Source organism: Sciurus vulgaris (genome assembly GCF_902686455.1).
Source record: "Sciurus vulgaris genome assembly, chromosome: 6".
NCBI lineage: Eukaryota > Metazoa > Chordata > Mammalia > Rodentia > Sciuridae > Sciurus > Sciurus vulgaris.
In genome coordinates this window covers 98,437,884-98,464,482 of record NC_136466.1, presented here as the reverse complement: position 1 = coordinate 98,464,482, position 26,599 = coordinate 98,437,884, and the positions used below count along the sequence as shown (strand labels likewise).

General features: G+C 34.5%; 1 long non-coding RNA gene across 1 annotated transcript in view; it reads right to left on the bottom strand.

The window, feature by feature from the left end:
* Positions 1–16,514: 16,514 nt before the first annotated feature.
* Positions 16,515–26,599, bottom strand: part of LOC306663847 — a 209,470-nt gene continuing 199,385 nt past the window's right edge. Inside the window, exon 3 of the long non-coding RNA XR_013764565.1 lies at positions 16,515–16,580. This is a non-coding gene — a long non-coding RNA (uncharacterized lncRNA). The remainder of the gene's footprint in view (positions 16,581–26,599) is intronic.

Here is a 26,599-nt window from a genome sequence, read left to right as displayed (position 1 = left end):
CCATTCTTCCCTAGCCCCCCCACCCCATTTTGGCTGATTTCGCTTATATTTTAATCAAAAAATAACCTAAACATTGCATAATATTTACAAAATGTCAAGATAAAAATATTTAAACCCTTTCCTTCACATTTCTCCTCTTTTCCATACCCCTTCTGAAAGTTAATCTATGTTGAGTTTGGTTTCATTCTTTCATTGTTTTGACTGCACTTATAAACATTCGTACCAAAGAAATACACGCAACACATGTTTTTACAATAAAGTGTCATCATATAGTACATATAGTTCTGAAATGTACCCTTTCTTTTAAAAATTCAAGAAGTACCTTACTTAAATTTCCTAAAGATTCTATGAAACAGGATGCTGTATTATCTAGCAGAGAAAATAGGTTCAGAGAAGTCAACTCTACTGCTTAAGTGCAAATGGATAGTAGCAGGAAGAAATGTATGCAAAATGAACCTGTCTGGCTCTGAAGCACTTTATCTCAACAAGGATGTTATGTTAGTGCATAGGTAAGCTTGAAAAATAAAAGCAGGGCTGATGGTCTGGGAGAAACACAAGGTGTTATGGTTTGATATGAGGTGTCCCCTAAAAGCTCATGTGTGAGACAATGCAAGAATTTTCAGAGGTAAAATAATGAGATTATGAGAGGTATGACCTAATCGGTGCATTAATCCTCTGGTATGGATTAACTCGGTGATAGCTAGGCAGGCAGGGTGGGCTGGAGGAAGTAGGTCACTGGGGGTGTGCCTCTGGGATTTACATTTTGTCCCTGGTGAGTGGCACACCCTGTTTCCTGATCTTTGTCCTGAGCTGCTTTCCTGTCATACTCTTCCACCAGGATGTTTTGCCTCACCTCAGATGAGGGCAATGGAGGTGGCCCTCTATGGACTGAGACCTCTGAAACTGTGAGCTGCCAAATAAACCTTTCTTCTTCTAACATTGTTCTTGTCAGGTCTTTTGGTCACAGTGAAAAAGCTGACTAAAATAGGAGGGACTCAAGGAAACAAAGGTATTGATAAGAATATCAGGCAGGCTGGGCAGGAATAGGTATTAGGGAGGTGAAAGTGTGAGAGGTGGACTTCAGAAAAAGACCAAGATCTCACACTTTTTCAGTAGAACAGTTTGGGACCTGAATGGGTTTAAAGTATTATCTCACTTGCTAAGGAAGTTGCCGCTAAAGGTAACTGAGAAGTATAAGGAACTCTGAAACCTTAACCTCTCTTCTCAGAAAATATAGTGACGACAAGGAAGGCCGAATTCAGTTTGCTAAAGCCAGCAGCTGTTGTCTGTTGTTGAGTCTGTGTGTGTGTGTGTGTGTGTGTGTGTCTTTGTGAAATCGGGAGGAATGACGGGTAAGGGATGGCTTTGTTCACTAAGTAATGACTATCCAGGTTCGTCCTTTTCCCATGTAACAAAATCTGAAATAACAAAACATTATAGATTGGGTAGCTTATGAACAATGGAAATTTATTTCTTTCAGTTTTGGAGGCCAGGAACTCTAAGAGCAAGGCATCAGTACATTTGATGTCTTTTGAGAACACACTTCCTGTGTCTTCTTACTCTAGCCTCCTGTGGAAGGGTCAGGGGTTTCTCTGGGGCTGCAGATCTCTCTGGGCCCCTTTTATGAAGACACTAACCCTGTTCATTAGGGCTCCGCCTCCATGGCTAATTACTTCCCTACTATCCTTTCCCCAACACCATCACTTTGGGGTGAGAATTTCAACCCAGGAATTTGGGGAGAACATAAACATTCAGATCATAGCAAGATGGGACATTCACTGCTAAAACAGGAAATTACTGAGCAACTCCACAAAAACTGGTCACCATGCTTGAAAATAACTGAAAGGACTCCTGCTCCTGCATTTCAAACTCCATCCTTTGGGCATATTTTGATCCCACTTAGCCTTAAGGACCCACCTCAAGGGCTACATTTTCTATGAACAGCGACTCTGTCCCCAATTCAGAACGATAAGCATTTTTCTTACTTTGACTTAGCCTTTAGAATTTGTGTGTTATGTCTTGAATCACGGTTATTTGAGACATGTGTCTTTCCTCGGATAGATACTATTCTTCGTGTTCTTTTGAATCACCACTGTAATCATCAGTTCAAAACCCTACACTTCCTGCTTCTCAGTTACTAATTGAGTGTTTACTGGATTTAACTAAAAGAAACCTATTATTATTTTAAGCCCCTTTGACTTTTACTACCTTTGGTACAATGATGAGATTCATGGCAATTTTATACTCAACTGGATCTGAAAGGACATATCATTTAGATTTGTTTGCATTAAAAAGTCACAACAATCTGCTCAATATTTTCATAATTATTTATTTGATTTGAGCTACTACTTCATATTTCAGATTATTAGGTTCTAGGACAGAAAAACACCATACAATTTCAATTCAAAGCAATCAGAATACTTATTTTAAAACTAAAAGATTAGACAAATATAAAAATTTATTTAAAACATGAAGACTACTTATGAAACAAAATATTGTATGTATTGATATCTAATGAAAATGAAATCAAGGGAGTTATAAAAGAATGGGTTGTTGTGAAAAATCATACATGTATAAGATTATAAAGAGCCTAGGGTTTTTTGGAGAGAGATTCTTAACTGTTTATTGTACATTTAAAATAACTAATTAAATAATATCTAAAATATAAGCTGTTCATGGAACAATGGTAAGAATGCATTATGTACTCTAGGTTATGATTAATATAATTTTGTGAAAAAGTTTCAGGACTTATGTTTAATTTTTAACTTATTTTGAGTTGATCTCTATACATTGTGTAATGTAAGAGTCCATCTTTATTCTTTTAAATATGAACATCCAGTTTTTCAACAAAAATTTGTTCAAGAGACTATCATTTCTCCACTGTGTATTCTTGGCACCCTTGGCAAAGATCAATTAACTATATATCATGGGTTTATTTCCAGACTCTTTACTATGTTCCATTAGTCTATGTCTTTTTTTTTTTTTTTTGTATGCTAGTATTATACTGTTTTAATTTCTGTGGCTTTGCAATATTTTTTTAAATCAGTAGGTGTGAAGATTCCAGCTTTGTTCTTTCTTAGATTGGCTCTTTGTAGTCCTTTGGTTCCATCTGAATTATAGATATTTTTTGTCTTTCCACAAAAATGTCTATGGAATTTAGGTAGAATTTCCATTGAATCACCTTTAATAGTGTGCACATTAAGAGTATTAAGTCTTTCCAACTTATGAACATGGATGTCTCTCCATTTATTTGTGTCTTCTTAAAAACTTCTTTCTTCAACATTTTGCAGTTTTCAGTGTACAAGACTTTAATTCACTTGGTTAAGTTTATTTCTAAGTATTCTTTTTGACACTATTATAAATAAATTTGATTTCTTAATTTTCCTTTTTGAAAATTAATTATTAATGTATAGAAATGCAACTAATTTTTGTACATTAATTTTGTGTCCTATGACTTTACAGAATTCATTTATTAGTACTAACAACTTTTTAAATTTTCTTTTTGTAGAGTCTTTAGGATTTTCTACATTTAAGACCATGTCATTTGCAAACACATAATTTTATGTATTCCTCCCTATTTTGGATGCCTTTATTTCTTTATCTTGCCTAATTACTGTGGCTAGGATTTCCATTACTATGTTGAACAGAAGGTGAACATCCTTTCTTTGTTCCTGATCTTAGAGGAATACACCAGTTTTCACTGTTAAGTATGATGTTTGCTATGGGTTTTTCATGGATGGCCTATATTACATTGAGTTTATTTCCTTCTAATCTTAGTTTGTTTAGTGATTTTATCTTGAAAGGATGTTGGATTCTGTCAAATGCTTTTACTACATCTTTCAAGATGTTATGTGATTTTTATTCATCATTCTGTTAATGTGGTATATCACCACACTGACTCATTTTCTTATGTTGAGAAACATATGCATCCCAGAGATCAATCTCAATTTGTCATGATATATGATTCTTTCAGTACACTATTGAATTCTATTTGCTAATATTTTGTTGAAGATTTTTGCAACTATATTCATCAGGAATGATGGCCTTTACTTTTCTTTCTTTTTTTAATAGTGTTTTGCTATGCTGGCTTTATAAAATGAGTTTGAAAGTATTCATTCCCCTTCTATATATACATATTTTTTTTGGAAGAACTTCAGAAAGATTGGCATTAGTTCTCTTTAACTATTTGGTAGAATACATCGGCAAAGTCATCTGGTCCTAGGCTCTTTCTTATTGGGAAGTTTTGATAACTGATTCTATCTCCTTGCTAATTATAACATATAGGTCTGTTCAGATTTTCTGTTTCTGTATGACTGAGTCTCGAAGGGTTATATGATTCTAGGAATTTATTCATTTTTTTCAATTTATCCAATTTTTTAACATATAATTATTCCTAGTAGTCTATGTTGGCACAATTTATTTCTGTAGGATCAGCTGTAAAGTCTTCTCTTATTTTTTAATTTATTTATTTGAGTTATTTTTCTTCTGTAGTTACTTTAATTAAAAATTTATTAAATTTGTTTATTTTACCATAAAAAACAACTCATAGCTTCATTGATATTTTCTATTTTATCTCTTGTTTTCTATTATTTTTCAATTTTCTGCTTTAATATTCATTATTTCCTTCCTGCTAATTTATAGTTTATTTTATTCTTATTTTTCTAGATCTTTGGTGTATAAAATTGTTTACTTGAGATTTTTTTCCCTTTTTTAGTACAAATGTTTACTGCTTTAACCTAAGTACTGTTTTTCTTATATCCTACAAGTTTGGTATATTGTGTCATTTTGTTTTTCTCAAAATGTTCCCTAATTTAGCTTTTGATTTTTTCTTTGACCCATCGATTATTCAAGAGTGTTATTTGCTTTATACATATTTGTGATTTTTCTATTTTTCCTTTTATTAATTTCTAATTTTATTCCATTATGAAAAAACATTTGGTATTATTTCATTTTCTTAAGTTTGTGAAGATTTGTTTTGTATCCTAACATTTTCTCTGTCTTGGAGAATGCTCTGTGTGTACTTGAGAAGAATGTACATTTTACTGTTCTTGGGTGAAATGATCTGTATATGATATTTAGGTTATTGTGGTCTATGCTGTTGTTCAGGTCCACTGTTGTATTGTTGATTTTCTGTCTAAATATTTTATCCATTATTAGTGAAGTAATGAGGTCTCCTATTACTATTATGTTGCTACCTATTTCTCCCTTTAGTTCTGCCAATATTTGCTTCATATATTTAGGTTTTCTGATTTTTGATGCATATTTATTTATTATTTTTATGTCTTTTAGTGAATTAACCTAAATCTCTTCTCATGCAAGCATATTACACAAGCAAGAAATAAACTTCCATAGCAATAGTTCTTAACTTGAAGCCCAGAAACCTCTAAGGAGTCTACATACAGAATTTAAGGCATCTGTGAATTTGCAAGGGAAAAAAATCTTTATTTCCACTAAAACCTTAACTGCATTTAACATTTTCTTCTATTTGAAGTATAGATGTCAATAGGAATACTGTGACAGAGAGTTTTGCATTACACCCCAATTTCAGCAGGTAACTAAATTTTGGTTCATACTAATCAAGATTTTTAAAATATGGTAGTAATCAACCTGCCACTACATTTTGTAGTTTAATGTTTCAATAAAGAATCACCTCTATTGTGAAATTACCAGTGATTTTATTGTTCAGTGACTGCTTTTGTATGTTATTGGTTTCTTTTGAACTTTTTAAAACTCAATTTTATATATTTAAAAACATTATTCTGAAAAGAAGTCTTAACCTTCACCAGATTGTTAGTGGCCCTTGCAGAAAAAGCTTACAAATGTTTGTTTATATTTTTTGGGTCACTTTATTTATTTATTTGTTATGCTTTTTAGTGTTATGCTAATTCATACAAATAATGAATGGTATTGGGGGGAGTTTAGGTGCTATAAAGTTAAATTTGACATCATTACATATAGGTGTGTATTCATACACAAATCCTATGGGATTATAGTTATCTATTACAAAGGTTTTTTTTTTAACCAGTTCTTACTTGCTCTTTAATTTTATGATGTTTGATGTACAGCGTTGACATGTGTGTATATGATAAAGCCTCATCAATCTCATTTGCTTTGCCATAAAAAAAATTCTTTCCCCATCCAAAAATCAGTGCAAGGTGTTGGTATCACGCAGCATACAACTCAAGCAACTACACCCCCTTGCAGATAGGTGAGTATCTAAAAAATTGTAGTGCAGTCTGTTAAATACTTACCTATACCTTTTATTTGTATTTATTTAATCCATTTTGAATATATTTCTTCTCTGTTGTTTGATGAATAAAAATGATAGATAATTTCTAACATTAACTTTTAATAGAATAACTATTCCACCTTTATTTCCTTTTCATATTAAATCTCTTTAATAGAACTGTTTTAAAACCGTTCTGTTATTCTTGCATCAATCATATTTGTTAATTACTGTTAATTTTATATTATTTAATACCTTGTTGAACAAATTCCCTTTCTTCTGAATATATCTGTATGTACAGCATTTACTATTTAATTTGAAAGTGTTTTTGATATCTCTGAAAAAGTATCTTTCCAGAGAAGTTAAAGAATGTAGTCTCAGCAAAATGAACTTTGACAGTTGCAGGAAAAACTTGTATTGTCAAACAAATAATGACTCTAAGATTTCTTTATTTTTTTATTTTTGGTCCCAGAGAAAATATTTTTCTTTTTTATCTACAAATTTATGAGGAATCTCACTTCAGTTTTCTCACTCAGACTTAATGTGTGGTAAGAAGAGCTTTGGAATAACAGAAAATTTTAACTTGAAGCCAACTTTAATTCTTTCTAGATGTCTAACTTCAGACAGGTTGCTTATTGTCTTAGAGTCTTAAGTTTCCTCCTGAGTAAATGTGAGTATAGTTTCTATCGAACCTATTACACAGGGCTGCTGTAAAGACGAGATACTATATTTGAAATCTCCTTTAAAACTTCCAAGTATTATAGGCAACAAATTAACTTTTAATTGAAGTTGCTATTTCACTGGAATCAGATATATATTTACTCTTTTCTATAGCCACATCACCACATTTTCTAGAGCAGAATTTGATATAAGACAGATATATCTTGGATATCCAAGAAGGATTAGTTTTACTGGAGAAGCCAAAAAGATCTCATTGTAAGTTAGTCCCATGACATGGACTCAAAATGGTTTCAGACATGGGTTATGATTTTTACACATTCCAAGTATTTGAATAGGGTGGTAGGGAAAAGTTAATAAAAAAAAAAAATTACCCAAAGTAAAAATTGGAAAATAGAAACTAAAATGAAGTTATACTAAGAAAACAAAAGCCTGGTTTTAGTTATATAAAAGAGGACTCTTTTGGAACAGTTTAAGAATTGTCAAATGTACATGTTAAAGTCCAGTTTTGCAAGAAGTTTTGAGAGTAAGTTGGAACACAGTGGTGATATATTCAGTAGCATTTAATGTAGAGTTGCATTTTATTTCCTTACAAAACAAACACATTCCTTGGAGACACTTATAGCACACTATGTCTTCCAAAATTATATGTACAGATTGTGATTGATATGTTTCTACTCTAAAACTACTATTATGTGTATGGTTTGCACTGTGTTGTAGAGAGAATTACCACAAGCATAAACAGGAGGAGTGCTCTTTCATATGAAATGATGTGTAATACTGTAAATAAATTTATAAAAACAAAATGAATTTTTTAAACAGACTCTGTGTGCAGTCATGTGTTGCTTTTTTAAAAATATGGAATGTTTTTAGCAATTATGAAGGGAAGAGATAAAGGAACCAGTATTTTATGGTCTAGTATGTGTCACCCACACACAGCAGTATGTTATAATCATAGTATTACTTGGAATAGCCTTAAAAGTTGATTTATAAGTTTGCCAATGCTAATTTTATAAGGCAGAGGCAATATTCCATAGGGTATGAACTGTAGAGTCAGAAAAAGTAGATATGGGAATCCATGCTAGTTCTTAAGGACTCTAAAAATCACTAAATTTAAGGTTGAATTTTTACTTCTTTAAAATAGGGATACTACTACTAATGGGAGTGATAATAATATTGCTCTATTAGGGTAATATATTAATAGGGATGGGTAATAATAGTACTATGATGGAGTAAGAGTTTGGTGTCTAAATTTTGCTAGTAGTAAATAATTTACTGTTAAGATCTCAAAAGCTTTTACCAATGGAAAAAAATTTTCACACTAAAATGTGTATTTAAGATTTTCTTCTTTGAATACTGTTGGAATTTATGCAGTCCTTCTGTAACTTTGAAACTTTCCATTGAGCTTGAATTTCTTTAATGTGAATAGCATCTCAGCTAGACAGCAATCTATCACTGCTTCATGTTAAGTGATTTTTTGGGGGGAGGGCCAGTATCAGGGATTGAATTTAGGGGCACTTGACCACTAAGCCACATCCCCAGCCCTATTTTGTATTTTATTTAGAGACAGGGTCTCACTGAGTTGCTTAGCATCTCACTTTTGCTGAGACTGGCTTTGAACTTGAGATCCTCCTGCCTCAGCCTCCCATGCCTCTGGGATTACAGGCTTGTGCCACTGCACCTGGTTCCATGTTAAGTTTTTCAACTGTTACTGTAGGTAGAGTGAAACTGGTTAATTCACCTCTGGCTTCCAGAAACAAAAATGGTTATTTGTAGTCTGACAGATTTAACAAAAAGGAAATTAATTTTAAAAATAGATACACATCTGTATACATACATACACACAACCTATCAACTGAGCATATAGAAGATTTTAAAATATTTGCATATATAATCTCCAACAAGAAATTTCTCAAAGCATTTTAATTTTTAAAGAGAAGACTAAATTCCCTCAGATTTTATTCAGTAACTTCCAGTTCAGAGAAAGACTGACATTTTGAAATGGGCTACAAGGCTAAATAATCCACCTCCCCCCACTCTCTATTCACACCTTTACCTCTAAGAGACACTGATTCTTCCTCAGATCCCTGAATTCCCTGAGATCCCGCACTGGTTCTTTCAGCCTGACCAGAAGTTTCCTCTTAGCACCTTCTTTTTCCTGTGTCTGTTCAGTCTCTTCGTGGTCAGTCTTTTCCTCTTTCTTGATGACTTCCTTGCTCATCTCATCTGAAAATTTACCCACAGGTGATATTTCTGGTAAGGTTTTCTCCTCACAAAAAGGCCTGGCTTTTCACCAGTGCCCTCTGTTTGTCTTCCCTGCTTAATCTTTCTCTATAAGACTTATCAGTTGTCTGATATAATTCTTTACTTAATTATTTCATTTCATATTCATCTTCTTTGCAGCAGAATATAAATCAAATGATGGCAAAGATTTCAGTTTGGTTCATGACTCTATCTCCAGTTTCTAGACTAGTTTCTGGCACATAATAAACACTTATTCAATCATGAGTGAGTAAATACATTTTTATTCAACTTTTAATTGATGACTTAAATATGAAAAACAAAATGGACATGTACTTTTATAAGACATGCAATACTTAGGTGTTTAGTTTCAGTTCAAGAACAGGAAAGAACTTTCAAGAGCTCAATTTATTTAAGATGACATTTATACATAATGTTATACAATAGTAGAAATGAAAAATGTGAGGAATTTAATACTGGTTAGTGGAGGATGAACTTACACTGTAGAGAATCTTCAAATGCACTGGAGACAGATTTCTAATTCAGTCATATGAGAAATTATTGTAAGATGTACATAGTTGAGAATTTCTAAATCAAATTGAAATAGTATTAAAGTTACAGAATAAAAAAAATGTTTAAACTGTAAATAAAACATGTATCAATAATATATTATTCTTGATTACTACATTGAATTATTTGGAATGAATTTCAAAACAATACTTTATGATCTTAATGTTTCAATTTCTAATTGAATATCTAACAAAATTACCACTATCCCTATCCAAAATACTTGGAACCAAGAAATATTTTAGATTTCAGATTTTTTTTTTCAGTTTTTGGAATATTTGCATATACATAATGAGATATCTTGGGAATGAGATCCAAATCTAAACAGAAAATTCATTTATGCTTCATACACACCTTATATATGTGGCCTGAAGATATATTGTACACTATTCTTTGTCTTTATTTCAGCTGACCTGTTACATTAAGTCAAATGTGAAACTTTCTACTTGTAGCATCATGTTAATGCTCAGAAAAGTTCAGATTTCAAAGCATCTTAGCTTTCTAATTTTTAGATTACACAAGTTCAACCTGTACTAGGCTTTTTTTCCTCCAAATCTACTTGCAATATTTCCGTTTATTTTCTTAAATCTGCCCAGTTTTTAAAAACTGTACTCCAACAGCCCACCCTTTTATTGTGACTAGATTGGTGAGGTCAATCCCTTCTCTCATTTTGAAAATGCCAACAAGAACACCATTTTTCAGTCCCTTTAATTGGTGCAAATACTGCTGTGGGAGTCACTGGATGTAGTGAGTTATGCAACACAACACCTGGTTAACGCACAAGGCAGCCTCTGTACCCACTATCAGGGCTGTAATCAGCAGGGGCATATCATTTCTTCCATGAAGCAGGGAGATGTCTCATCTTCGGTGATCAACAACACCACCTCCCCCAGAAAAAAAAAAGGCTGTGGTAAAAACCATCTATGAACTTTTCGGGTTTTGAAGGCTTTTTATCTTCTGTAAAAAGAAAGTAACTCTTTGGAATAGTGAAAGGCAGAGTTTGAGACATCACCTCCATGAGCAAAGCTGCTTGTCTGCTTCTAACACAGAACTGTGATGACAGACATTTGCATCTTGTTGCTTTTCTTATTTCTTTAATGTCGACTGTCTTTTTCATGGAAATGATTGCTAAAAATATTCTGTTTCATCACATGGTTTCTTATGAGTTGCTAAGAATGCTTTTCAGAAATATGTTTAAATCATTAATTACAATAAACATTGACATTGTATTCCTATTCAAGAAGAACAACTCTAATATTTCGAGATGCTATTATTAATAACACATATTGTCTAAAGGTGTTGTGAATCAAATCTGAAAAGTTATCTCACATTCGTGGCTGTCAACTCAGTTCCTCATTCCATGATGACAGAAAAGTAATTATTTTATTTTCATCACTCTTCTAAGTCACTGCTTCTGTTAAATTGTCTTAATCAGGTAAGACTAACGGTTTTTTGATAAATGAAGGTCAAAAACATGATTTAAATGTTGTAATATATCACAATTTTTACTGCATTTAAAGAAAACACAGAAGAATACCTTATGGTATCTTGACCAGTGTGCTTCAATTCTATTATCTTCTTTCCCTTTTTATGTATGTGAACAAAAATAACTAGGATGAAATCAAGACATAAGCTGAAAAATGAGAACCAGTGTTCTCCCCTGCCACATGCCTATTCTAAAACAAGCAGACTAGAATTTATTCATGGGAAACTGCTACCTCATTTTTCTCAAATGTCTTAAGATATCTTTGTTTGTAAGCATACTCTAGAAACCTACAGATAATCTTATTTGTAGCTTTTTTCTCTACAATCAGGTTCTAAGAATCAGTGTCGCATACTCACCATGTCATTTGTCTGCAGGTTTTTAGAGTTCAGCATTCATAGTACAGGAAGGCCATTGCTTCCTTACATAGATAGCACTTACTCAGACCCATACATAACTCACCATTTTTCAAAGTGTTCTCACAAAAAAGTAAAAAGTAACTTCTTCCCTGCTAGAGTAATATTGCCACATATAACCAGATAAGGCAGTAGGGATATTAGAGTAAAAAAAAAATGCAAAGTTATTTCTAAGTGTTTGAAATCTGTTTAACAGAAATAATAAACATGATGTTATTGCTGGATTTTATTTTCAGTCTTTAATATATAAATTTTTTACATAATACTTCATAATTTATATATAATTTTATTTGCAGTCATTTCAAAATCTTGATTATCTGGGCTAGTGATGATCTAAAATAAAATGTTTGGACTGACTTTACAGATCACTTCCAATAATATCACTATGATGCCTTGGGTAAAAGTCTTAACTTTTCTCCTAAAAACAAAGAGCAAGTAGCTTAAGTATTATACTTAAACACCTTTCCATTTTTATATAATATAATATATATTTTTAGACAATGAAATAGGGAGGGGCTAATCATAATAGTAATTAGTAGTAAGAGTAATTCGTAGTAATAGTAACAGTAGTTGAATCATTTTAAAAGCACTTGATGCATCTTAAATTCATTTAATTCTCATTGTAACCTTAGCAAGTTGCATTACTGTGATTATTTTATAGATGAGGAAACTGAAGCTCAGTGTCCTCATTCCCAATGCAACTTGCTCAAGGTCAAATGACAAAATTAAACACTTGTTTTGACTAAAGAGCATATTCAATAGATGGAATCTTGCTTTTGCAAATGACAAACTGCTTCAAATACCTTACTAAGATACCTAAAAGAACCTGTGAGAAATTAAGGATTGTCCTGTGCACATCAAAGATTTGGAGAACTGTTTCATGAATTAATCCTTGTAATTTTATGATCTTAAACAGATTGCTTGATTTTTTTAGAACCTTGCTTTTCTTGTTTGAAATATTGTTATATTAATGCTCATCTATGAGAATTAAAATGAACTAATGCCAGGAGCAGTGGCAGAAGCCTATCATCTCAGAGGCTTGGGAGTCTAAGGCAAGAGGACAGCAACTTAGTGAAGCCCTAAGCAACGTAGTGAGACCCTGTCGAAAAATAAATAAATAAATAGGTAAATAAATAACTAAATAAGAAAATATAAGAAACTAACAGTACCGGGTTTATTTTAATTTCTTAAGAAATATTAATTTAATTTTCTCCATCTTACATACCCAACATAGAAATTATATTGTACTTTTATTGGCACTCTACACTACAAATTCACATCTACCTTGTTACAGCTTTTAAATAATCTTTGCATTTAAATTTGACATGATTAAAAACCCTATTTCATAATTGAACCCTGTTTTATAATTTAATTTCATATTTCTATGGTATTTTTTGGGGGGCATTGGTTTATTCCACTTACCATGATAGTCTCCAGTTCCATTTATTTACTAGCAAATGCCATATTCTTCTTTATGACTAATAGCCCATTGTGTACATATACCACATTTTCTTTATCCATTCACCTGTTAAAGGGCACCTGGATTGGTTCCAAAGCTTTGCTATGGTGAATTGAGCTGCTATGAACATTGATGTGGCTGTATCTCTGTAGTATGCTGATTTTAAGTCCTTTGGGTATAGGTCAAGAAGTGGGATAGGTGGGTCAAATGGTGGTTCCATTCCAAGTTTTCTAAGGAATCTCCACACTGCTTTCCAGAGTGGCTGCACTAATTTGCAGCCCCACCAGCAATGTATGAGTGTACCTTTCTCCCCACATCCTCGCCAACACCTGTTGTTGCTCGTATTCTTGATAATCGTAATTCTAATTGGGGTGAGATGGAATCTTAGGGTGGTTTTGATTTGCATTTCTCATATTACTAGAGATGTTGAACATTTTTCCATATGTTTGTTGATTGCTTGTAGATCTTCTTCTGTGAAGTGTCTATTCATTCCCTTAGCCCATTTGGTGATTGGATTATTTGTATTCTTGGTATAGAGTTTTTTGAGTTCTTTATAGATTCTGGAAATTTGCGCTCAATCTGAAGTATGATTGGCAAAGATTTTCTCCCACTCTGTAGGCTCTTTCTTCGCATTGTTGATAGTTTCCTTTGCTGAGAGAAAGCTTTTTAGTTTGAATCTATCCCAGTTATTGATTCTTGCTTTAATTTCTTGTGCTATGGGAGTACTGTTAAGGAAGTCTGGTCCTAAGCTGACATGTTGAAGATTTGGACCTACTTTTTCTTCTATAAGATACAGGGTCTCTGGTCTGATTCTGAGGTCCTTAATCCATTTTGAGTTTAGTTTCTTGCATGGTGAGAGATATGGGTTTAGTTTCATTCTGTTGCATATGGATTTCCAATTCTCCCAGCACCATTTGTTGAAGAGGCTATCTTTTCTCCATTGCATATTTTTGGCCCCTTTGTCTAGAATGAGAAAATTGTATTTATTTTGGTTTGTGTCCATGTCCTCTATTCTGTACCATTGATCTACCTGTCTATTTTGGTACCAATACCATGCCATTTTTGTTACTATTGCTTTGTAATAGAGTTGAAGATCTGGTATTGCGATACCCCCTGCTTCGCTCTTTCTACTGAGGATTGCTTTAGCTATTCTGGGTTTCTTATTCTTCCAGATGAATTTCATAATTGCTTGCTCTATTTCTGTAAGGTACGTCATTGGGATTTTAATTGGAATTGCATTGAATCTGTATAGCACTTTAGGTAGTATGGCGATTTTGACAATATTAATTCTGCCTATCCAAGAACATGGGAGATCTTTCCATCTTCTAAGGTTTTCTTTAATTTCTTTCTTTAGTGTTCTGTAGTTCTCATTGTAGAGGTCTTTCACCTCTTTTGTGAGATTGATTCCCAAGTATTTTATTTTTTTTTCCAGGCTATTGTGAATGGGGTAGTTTTCCTAATTATTCTTTCTGAAGATTCATCACTTATGTATAAAAATGCATTAGATTTATGTGCATTGATCTTATACCCCGCTACTTTACTGAATTCACTTATGAGTTCTAAAAGTTTTTTGGTGGAATTTCCTGGTTCCTCTAAGTATATAATCATATCATCAGCAAATAGGGATAGTTTGAGTTCTTCTTTTCCTATTTGTATCCCTTTAATTTCTTTGGTCTGTCTAATTGCTCTGGCTAGAGTTTCAAGGACGATATTGAATGGAAGTGGTGAAAGAGGGCATCCCTGACTTGTCCCAGTTTTTAGGTCGAATGCTTTTAGTTTTTCAGGATTTAGAATGATATTAGCCATGGGCTTAGCATAGATGGCCTTTACAATGTTAAGGAATGTTCCCACTATCCCTATTTTTCTAGTGTTTTGAGCATGAAGGGGTGCTGTATTTTATCAAATGCTTTTTCTGTATCTATTGAAATAATCATGTGATTCTTGACTTTAAGTCTATTGATATGGTGAATGACATTTATTGATTTCCTGATGTTGAACCACCCTTGCATCCCTGGGATGAAACCCACTTGATCATGGAACACTATCTTTTTAATGTGTTTTTGTATGCGATTTGCTAAAATTTTGTTGAGAATTTTTGCGTCAATGTTCATTAAGGATATTGGTCTGAAATTTTCTTTCCTTGATGTGTCTCTGTCTGGTTTAGGTATCAGGGTGATATTGGCTTCATAGAATGAGTTTGGGAGGGTTCCCTCCTCTTCTATTTTATGGAATACTTTGAGAAGTATTGGAATGAGCTCTTCTTTAAAGGTTTTGTAGAACTTGGCTGAGAACCCATCTGGTCCCGGACTTTTCTTTGTTGGTAGGCTTTTGATGACTTCTTCTATTTCATTACTTGAAATTGGTCTATTTAAATTGTGTGTGTCCTCCTCCTTCAGTTTAGGCAATTCATATATCTCTAGAAACCTGTTGATGTCTTCAAGGTTTTCTATTTTGTTGGAGTATAGATTTTCAAAATAGCTTCTAATTATGTTTTGTATTTCAATCCTGTCTGTTGTGATATTTCCTTGTTCATTCTGAATTTTAGTGATTTGGGTTTTCTCTTGTCTTCTTTTTGTTAGTGTGGCTAAAGGTTTATCAATTTTGTTTATTATTTCGAAGAACCAACTATTTATTTTGTCAATTTTTTGTATTGTTTCTTTTGTTTCAATTTCATTGATTTCAGCTCTGAGTTTAACTAATTCCTGTCTTCTACTACTTTTGGTGTTGGTCTGTTCTTCTTTTTCTAGGGCTTTGAGCTGTAGTGTTAGGTCGTTTATTTGTTGAGTTTTACTTCTTTTATTAAATGCGCTCCATGAAATAAATTTCCCTCTAAGTACTGCTTTCATAGTGTCCCAGAGATTTTGATATGATGTTTCTTTGTTCTCATTTACCTCTAAGAATTTTTTAATTTCCTTCCTGATATCTTCTGTTATCCATACATCATATAATAGCATATTGTTTAATCTCCAGGTGTTGGAGTAGTTTCTGTTTTTTACTCTTTCATTTATTTCTAACTTCAATCCATTATGATCTGGTAGAATACAAGGTAATGTCTCTATCTTCTTGTATTTGCTAACACTAGCTTTGTGGCATAAAACATGGTCTATTTTAGAGAAAGATCCATGTGCTGCTGAGAAGAAAGTGTATTCACTCTTGGTTGGATGGTATATTCTATAAATGTCTGTTAAATCTAAATTATTGATTGTGTTATTGAGATCTATGGTTTCTTTGTTCAATTTTTGTCTGGAAGATCTGTCCAGTGGTGAGAGAGGCATGTTAAAATCACCTAGTATTATTGTGTTATGGTCTATTTGGTATCTGAAATTGAGAAGGATTTGTTTGGCATACATGGATGAGCCACTGTTTGGGGCATAGATGTTTATGATTGTTATAACTTGCTGATTTATGCTTCCCTTAAGCAGTAAGAAATGTCCTTCTTTATCCCTTCTGACTAACTTTGGCTTGAAGTCCACATTATCTGAAATGAGGATGGATACTCCAGCTTTTTTGCTGAGTCCATGTGCATAGTATGTTTTTCCCCATCTTTCACCTTTAGTCTAAGTGTATCTTTTTCTATGTGGTGAGTCTCTTGCAGGCAACATATTGTTGGATCTTTGTTTTTGATCCAATCTGCCAGTCTATGTCTTTTGATTGATGAATCAAGACCATTTATATTCAGGGTTATTACTGAGATATGATTGTATTCCCGATCATTTGGTTCATTTTTTAAATTTTATTTATTTATTTATTTATTTGACACAACTTCATTCCTTCTTTATTTGACAATTCCTTTAGGATAATCCCTCCCTTTGCTGATTTGCTTCTTTGTTTTTCATCTCTTCCTCATGGAATATTTTGCTGAGAATGTTCTGTAATGCTGGCTTTCTTTTTGTAAATTCTTTTAGCTTTTGTTTATCATGGAAGGATTTTATTTCATTGTCAAATTTGAAGGTAAGTTTTGCTGGGTATAAGATTCTTGGTTGGCATCCATTTTCTTTCAGGGCTTGAAAAATGTTGTTCCAGGCCCTTCTAGCTTTTGGGTCTGGATTGAAAAATCTGCTGATATCCGTATTGGTTTCCCCCTGAATGTATTTTGGTTCTTTTCTCTCACGGCCTTTAAAATTCTGTCTTTATTTTGTATGTTAGGTATTTTCATTATAAGTTGCCTTGGTGTGGGTCTGTTGTAATTTTGTGTATTTGGAGTCCTATAAGCCTCTTGAACTTGGTTTTCCATTTCGTTCTTCAGATTTGGGAAATTTTCTGATATTATTTCATTGAATAGATTGTTCATTCCTTTGGTTTTTTTCTCTAAGCCTTCCTCAATCCCAATAATTCTTAAATTTGGCCTTTTCATGATATCCCATAGTTCTTATAGATTCTGTTCATGATTTCTTACCATCTTCTCTGTTTGTTTAACTTTGTTTCCGAGGTTAAATATTTTGTCTTCAATGTCTGAAGTTCTGTCTTCCAGGTGTTCTATCCTATTGGATATGCTTTCTATGGAGTTTTTAATTTGGTTTATTGTTTCCTTCATTTCAAGTGTTTCTGTTTGGTTTTATTTTTCAATATCTCTAACTCTTTATTGAAATGATCTTTTGCTTCCTGTATTTGCTCTTTTAACTGTCGATTGGTGTGATCATTCAATGCCTGCATTTGCTCTTTCATTTCATCATTCAGTGCCTGCATTTGCTCTTTCATCTCATCGTTTGCTTCCCTGATCATTTTAATTATGTACATTCTGAACTCCTTTTCTGTCATTTCTTCTGCCATGCTGTCATTGGGTTTTATTTTGATGTAACATCTAGATTTGTTTGAGGCATTTTCTTCCCTTGTTTTCTCATATTGTTCAATTATCAGTCGACCGCTGAGATATTGCAGATTTCCTCTATTGACTTATAATATCCCTGAAGATTTCTATTATATCCCCTCTTAGCTTTCAGTAGGCCTAAGTCTTGGAGGAAGTTGATAGTGGGTGCTCCACAAAGAAGCTGCCTCTCTAGGGGTGGTGGCCTTCAGGAGGGGTATATTCCCTGCTAGTGGGCAGAGGTGCCTCCACTTGTTGACCAGTAGTCATCCAAAGGGGAACTAGGCTGCGCGCTGAGGCAAGGTCTGTTTGGGTCTGTGTCTCTCGTTTTACCGTCCTTGTGGGAAAACCTACCTGGAGGGAAGACTCACCTGTGGGGAGGTCTCGCTGGTCAGTTCCCCTCCTAGAGGTTTCCCTCAATCTACAACTACTGCCTGGGCTGGACTGTCTTCCTCTGCAATGTTCCCAGGAGCCCGGACCTACCTCCTGGGCCTGGGAGCCTCACCCTTTGCAGACGAGTCTCCTTAGACTGCCTCTCCTCAGAGAATCTGCCCGCAGTCCTGGAACCTTCTCTCTGCCCCTAAGCGTGTCTCTGTGCGGCTCTTCCACCAAGAAGCCTCCTAGGTCCTGGGACCCTGCTCTTCACCTAATCGCCTGGCTATGTGGCCCCTCCTCTGAGCAGCCACCTGGATCCCCGTACAATTGCTCCGAGTCCCAGCCACCCGCCGCATGCCTCTTCCTCTGGACAGCCGCCCGGTGTTCTGGTGCGGTCACTAGGAGTCCAAGCAACTCACTGCATGCCTCCTCCTCCCGCCAACCGCCCGTAGCCCTGGGCAGTCACTCCGAGTCCAAGTGACTCGCCCTGTTCCTCCTCCTCCTCCGGGTAGCCCCCGCCAGTGTTCAGGAGCAGTCGCTCTGAGTTGCTCTGAGTCCAAGCGACCCACTGCATGCCTCCTCCGGGCAGCCTCCCGGAGCTCTGGTGCAGGCACTCTGAGACCAAGTGACCCACTGCGCTCCTCCTCCAGGCAGCCCCCCGGTGTTCAGGTGCGGTCACTTTGAGTCCACACAACTCACCACTTGCCTCCTCCTCTGAGCAGCAGCCTGGAGCTCTGATGTAGTCACTCCGAGTCCAAGCGACCCTCCGCACTCCTCCTCCTCCTCCTCCTCTTTCTCCTCTTCCTTCTCCGGGAAGGCCCTGGTGTGCAGGAGCAGTCGCTCTGAGTACAAACAGAGCACAGCTCCTCCTCTGGCAACCGCCTGTAGCTCTGGTGTAGTCGCTCCGAGTCCAGGCGACCCACCACACTCCTCCTCCTCCTCCTGCTCTGGGCAGGCCCCGGTGTTCAGGAGTGGTTGCTCTGAGTCCAAACAGCTCTCCTCGCAACTCCTCCTCTGGGCAGCTGCCCGGAGCCCCAATGGTTGCTCCGAGTCCAAGTGCTGTGCTGAGTGGCCTCCTGTACGATGCTCCCAGTTGTCCGAGTTCAATGCTCCAGCTGGGGTAGGGGTGTCTAGCCGGGCAGCTCTACTTCACAAAGTTCCCTGCATTCCTACCGCCCCATTGGGACGCCTCCCCAACGGGAGAGACTCACCCGGCTGCTTTGAGTTGGTCCCAAGTCTCTCAATATCTCCTCTTTTGAATCCTGAGTCCTGGAACAACATGAAATGCAGCCACCCTCTAGTCCGCCATCTTGAAAACCCCCATATTTCTGTCTTTTACCACAAATCTGTACCATTCTAGCTCCAGTTAGTTTCAATAGCAGTTCAAATTTCTGACAATTTAGGAGAAGCATGATTTTTGTCCCTACTGAATATCTTTCCTACTCATATGTGGTAGAGTTGTCGCACCAAAGTCTCTGTATTTCAGATATTTATAAGAACTCTCACCTATCTATTTTATCCTTTATTTCAGTTACTAAAACATGCATGTTTTTAAAATTTTAGGTATGAACCTCAGCTGCCTAGAACATAAGTATCACACTCCATGAATATGCCATGGAGGTTCTTATGTGAATCAAATGCAACTTAAAGAGAAATGGAAATCTCAAATATTTAGATTCCAAAGTAATCTGTGTGTTTATAGATTGTAGTAATTTTCCATCTTGGTTGATTTCTTTTGGTTCTTTGTAATATGATTATTCTAAGTGTTTAGCAAAAAGTTTTATCTTTCTTTAAATTCCTGACCTCTTGAATTCAATTGGCAGATAATCATTTACCTACTGAAGAATATTACAGGTAGAACAATGCAGTAAATTTCCCCCAAAATTTTATCTTGTTTATCTTAGAGGAATACAAACTATTTCCTGAAGTGCTGAAAGCAAAGTCAACATGAACTCAAGTAAAACACTGGGATTTTTCCACCATATGAAATGATCTGACAATACTTGCTTTCTGTTTGTGTGTTTACTCCCACTGTATTCTCTACGATAAATACTGACCTGAGACAGGAAATTGCTTAAACTTGTCTGACTCAATATGCCAGCATTCTGTACCAGTGCCCTCATGAAGCTACCCTGAAAGCAGTTTAATAATCATGGTTTTAAACAAGTGTAGCCTCTATTGTGTTTCCAAATCCTACTACCCATTTTGGTCTCCTCATCCTGCATAGCTGGATTCTGGCCAGTTCACTTTCTTTCCCAATTCTGTCACATTCAAGCTCACCTCCTCCCTAGCACTGTGTTGCATGCATATGCATGCTTGTAGCACAGCATAGCATATTAAAACTGAAAAGGCATTGAGAAATCATTGAATGCAATGTCCTCCTTTTGAGGTTTGGAAAGCAGGGATTTAAGCAGATTTCCCTAATTAAGTACAAAAGGCGTGGCTTGAATATTGATCTCCATTCAATGTTTTTTTTAACTTATCACCCTATTAGTAGTATACTGCCTATAGTATACTTTCTAAAGATGTTCCTCATCCAGGATTCTGACCTGCTCTGCCCTGTCTGTACTTCTTTCCTTCTCAGTTACATTTCTTCCTGTACGCTGTCTTGTGTTTTGCCCCACTAGCAGAGGGCCTTCTTTCACGAAATGTAGGTCTATACATGGAAAAGATGATTGCCATTCAGGATTCCTTTCACTGGAGAGTAACGTCCCATTCTTTTTCAATTCATGGAAACTGGGGAGTCACAATCCCTTTGGCAGAAAAGAAAATTAATTTATCCTGTATAAATACAGAATTAAGAGACTAATCTTGAAATTTGTTCCCATCTTAGCTTTTCTATCACCTGGTCTTTTCCTTATGTATCTGCTACTGTTATCAAAATTATTCACATGTGTTTTTGAAGTGATCCTGATGTGCAAGCCTGGAACTGGAAATGTTTTTTCCTATGGAAACTATGTGATGTGTAGTTGACACAATATTATCATTACCATTGTTTTAGTACATTGTGCATGAAATAAGCTTTTTAAAACTCTCTTTCCCAAGAACATAATCAGTAGATACACATAATATCGGTGGAAAAATATGTTCTAAAATCCAGACAAGTTTTAAAATTAACATTTTGTTTAATGCAATCCATTTAAAATTTCCTAATTATCAGGTTTTAATAGTTTAAAGTGGTGTGTGTTTCTTTTTTTTATCATTCCTTCATTCATTTTGGTACTGTGGATTGAACTGAGGAATGTTTTATCACTGAGCTACATCCCCACTTCTTTTTAATATTTTATTTTGAGACAGGATCTTGCTAAGTAGCTGAGCCTAGCCTTGAACTTATGATTCTCCTGCCTCAGTCTGCTGAATTGCTGGGATTACACATGTGCCATTACCCCTGTCTTGTGTTCTGCATTTCTTGTGGTGGTTGTGGGTGGTGTTTCAATACAATTACATTTCTTCCCTTGATATTCTCCTTCTTGGCATTGAGAGTCAAGAGTTTCTACATCAAGATGGGTAAGATGTAACACTTTAAAATCAGATATCTGTAAAAAGTTCTTTTAACTGGCCTAAAGAAAATTCTACATAATGTTAGAGCAAAAGACAGACGGTCAAGGTTCTGAACAAAATTGACCAGGAACTTCCTATTTGACCAGGATGGTTATTTTAGCTTTCTGCGAGTCATATTCCATATCTACTAAATGCCCTCAGTTTTGTTTGTAAAATACAGAAAAGTCCTTCAGAAAATGCATTATGTGTTATAGTGCAGAATAGGTTTATCATTGAGAAGAGTGTTTAAAGGGCTCATCTTCCATCTTTTGTGCTCATAAAATCAACCCATGTTCCCGGAAATGCATACACTGATGGGACTGTAAAAAAAGAAAATATTTAATACAGCAAAATATTTTACTAACTGAAAGCTGTGTGCCATGGTTCAGTTGCTGGGGAAGGAGGGTGAGAATCTTTTATCTGATGAATCTGTGGAAATTCATCTTTCTGGTCCCAAAGAAATTGCTCTGTCAGAAGGAGAAAACAAGGAGAATAGTTTATACAGCACACTTCTATATAACAAAACTTTAGGGAAGGCTAATTGTTCTAAGCAAAGGTCAATAAAAATAAAACAAAAGTGAAAAGGTGAATTTATTTTACAAACTTGTCTAGAATTTGTATACACAATCAATGACCCTCCAAAGGTCTATTTTTGCAAAGATGGGCAATTGTTTACAAAAGTGGGCAGAATGAATCCAGCAGAACAACCATTGGACAATTCAGATGCAGACTGCAGGCATGAAGAAAAATGGTGGGAATTTGCAGTTATGATGGGTAAAATAACTGATTTTAGTCATTGAGAACAAATGTTAATTGAATGTTGACTTTATTAGGGATGAATCCAGCTGAATTGTGAAAATTGAGAAGCAAGTGGTTATGTGTTGTATGTGCTAGCAAGTGTTCAGACTGTGTGAACCTAAAACACGAAAGTCCCTATTACTGTTCCCATTGACCAAGTAATGGGATTATTCTTCAGTTATGAAAATTGTGACATAAGTTTATAAAAATTTATAGAAGCACATCAATATGCATTATGCCACAATGTGATGCAAACTATAAATTAATATCATTGAACATAGGGAAATGAAAAAAGAGTGTATTGAAAATGAGATAGCAAACTTTATAATTAATAATACTTTGATTTATAGGAATGGTAAAGAAGTCTCCCCTTGGTAGAAAAAGTATGACATCTGACAGCTCAGCCCAGCTCAGCATGTCTGAATTAACAAACTTCTTTTAGGCCCAGACTGAACACAGCATGACAGAGAAGTCCAAAGGAGAAGGATTAGCAAGAAAAGGAGACCACTCCTCAAGAAAAAAAAAAAAATACAATAACAATAGATGCATGTTCAAGTACTACATTAAAAGGTTCAGATTGCAAACCCTACAAGATTTTAAAGATAGCATTCAAAATGAAAATGAAATAAAACTTTCTGATGGTCAATTTTATATTTGATCAGTTGGAAATTAATATAATATAGTGAAAATTAACTATAATTTTAGGAAAGTTGATAATTGTCTTTAAGCTTCAGCTTTTTATTTGAAGTTGAGAATCACTCAAATGAATGAACAATGCTCACCAGTAACATCTTCTATTCAGAATTTCAAACAAGACTTTCAAACAAGGCTGTGAACCATTATTTCACTCATAATTCTTTAATTTTGTTTATTAAATAAAAATTTCTGGTTCAGAAGACAAGGATCCATAGCTGATGTTTTATGATAAAATGCTAACAATTATTGAAAAAAGCAAAATATAGCTCTTTTATTTAATTGAATTACATCCCCAGCACCCTTTTTATTTTTTATTGAGGCAGGAACTTGCTGTTACCCAGGTTGACTTTGAACTTATCATTCTCGTACATCAGTCCCAAGTAGATGGAATTATAAGTGTGGGCCACTGTGTTTGGCCATAACTATATTTTAAATTAATAATAACACAAAACAGATGATAATACTTATAATGATGTAGTAATTGTACAATTGCTAGTGTAGTTGCCAAACTTTCTAATGCAAATTGAAAATATCTATCATGTTATCTTTTGACTTAATAATTTCATCTCTAATTTTCTAAGATACAATATATGGTAAAGAAAATCTGTCAGTACAAAAATACTCTAAACTTGACTAATAGAACATAGTAGTGTATGGAAAGAAATTTAAAAAAACGAAGAACTATTTGAGGAAATCAACAGAATATCTTGAAACTACTAAAACTGATAATTAAGAATATAAGAATAAAATGAAGGTAACCCTAATGTCCATCTAAATGAGAATAGATTAATAAGGTGTACTCTATTCACAGAGGTTTATTATACAGAAGTCATGATGAATGATATAGAATAACACTGGGACTAAATTTAAGCAATAAGATTATTAAATGAAACAGTAAATTCCAAAAGATTACAAGGTACATGCTCAACTTCTATAAATTCACAAATACAGTATATGCATTTTAGGAACACACATAAATGCTACATATGCCTTACTATATTTAGAACATATATAGTAAAGCAATTATATATATAATTATATATAATATATATAATATATACATATATATCTAGAGAGAGAGAGAGAGAGAGAAGCAATGAAAAAATAGGATTTTGAATGATTGCTGCCTTCAGTAGGCGAATTCAGTGAGAGGGGTTGGAAGACACAGCATTTCATGTAGGCTAATGTAAAGTTTCTAAGTTTGGGGGCAATAGTTGTGAATTTGTGAGGGATTTCATAGTCTTATAAATAAGTAAATAAAAATAAAGGGCATCTTATATGAGCACTGCATAGGGTTTGTCATAAACCAAAGATTGATTCACACATTTGTGTCTACTTAAGGGCCAAAGGAGAGAAAAAGATGAAACATATTTTTAAATATAAAATACCTTATGAAGTCTAATTAATACAAAACTAGATGATAATAAACACAAATAATGGTTCCTTATTGCAGTGACTATATGATTCTTTTTCAAATTTTCTAAAACACTACAATTTAATGAGAGCAAATGTTTATAACTCATTTAAAAACAGCATGTGTAAACACTGGTCTATATGTCAATGAACTTTTATATACATGAAAAAGACAAACTAAATTACCTAAAGTTAATTAGCATTTCAGAAGACTCTTACCAATTCTCATAGTAGGAAGACCTGAGGGAAGTCACTATTGACCTTGCATTGACAATTCACTTAAGAATCTATGAAGAAAAAGGAAATATGACTATTTGCAAGAGCACACATCAGATTCAATTAGTAATGAAAACTTTTTTTATCTGTTGGAAATATCTCTGTTTGGCATTGCCCCAGAGGGTGCAACAGTTGGTGTCAAACATGAAAGTAATATAACCAAGATGCTATCCTCTTCAGTTATTTCTGCAAAGGTTGTATATGGAAGAGTTTTAGATTAACATACATTGCATGGTCTTTTAGTCTGTTAGCTGAATCTTGATGTGCAGAAAACCAATAGGAATAAGGCATGACTCATAATATAAGCAAATTGATTGGACACTTTGACAATGATGTTCATGGAGCATGACCCTGCTTCATGCTTGGATGTTAATGCACTAGGAAACTCATTCAGAATTAAAAATATATTATGCCAAATTATGCTTTTGTCAAAGATATAACTCTAAACCTTTGATTTACAGATATTTTAGACCATTTTCCACCTTTTTGTTAGCTTCTAAAATGCAAGGCCGATTATCATTTAAACAATCTAATGGCAATTTCCATTATATTTGAAGAATTCTAGATGAATTAGATGAGCAGTACACTTTGCAGCACTGTATCCTATATATTTTCCTCTAATTTAGTGTTTTCTTTCTAGTACACCATCTGTAATACATATAAATCAGTAGATTTCACAGTGTATTTATTCCAGTTTTATTTGCCCAGTAATTGAAAAAATCTTGGGTGAGAAGCAACTTTTAGAAAATAGCCAGTTTGAGGAGTTTTAAAGGATATTTTTTTCTTCCTTTCCTCTTGCATAGAAAATAATAATAATAAAAGTGGAAAACATTTTCTAAAGCAGTCATTTGTAATTTCTTATCAGTCATACTTTATTATCAAAAGATTTGGGTTTTCTCTTCTTGATATTGTTTAAAGGCTCTGTCCTCCAACAATAAATGTAAAAGCCTAAGGAGTAAAATGAAATGGAATTTCAATTTTATAAGAAAAATAGCTGAGTTTGAATCCTCATGTTACCACTTTGGAAAAATCATGGAAATTCTCTGTATCTCATTTTCCTAACATGTGAGTAGGAAGAAAAAGAAAGTAAACATAGCTCACAGGTTCCTTTGAAAACAAATAAATGTCTATTCAAATGAGCAAAACTCTTACTACTTTTTGTGTGGTAGAGTAATGAACTTGAAGCCGAACTCTCCTCCCAGTACAAAGTGGATCAATCTATAATAAGAACACATGGAAACACCAAATGAGCTTTAAAAAATAGAACAGAATCTCCTCTAAAATTAGCACCAACCGTGGTACAATGCCAATACCACCATGTTTTCCTAAGAGAAGGCTTAGTAACGTTTGCTATCAGCACAGTGGAATTGGAAGACTTGGGCTCCTATATAGTGCTCATTTGGATGTGCTGAGGGGCTTCAGGGTACGAGGTTTCACTGTGTTAGAAAGTGAAAAAGAAATGTGACATAAGTAAATTCTGACACTAGAAACTGAGAAAATATATTGTTTGCTATTTGCATTTTAACTGTTTCAAATTATTTACTTTTTTGTAGAAAAATTAGAAGCAAAAATGAAAGCAAGAAAGGGAAAAATCCCATTACTCAGTCACTACAGGCACTATTAGTCA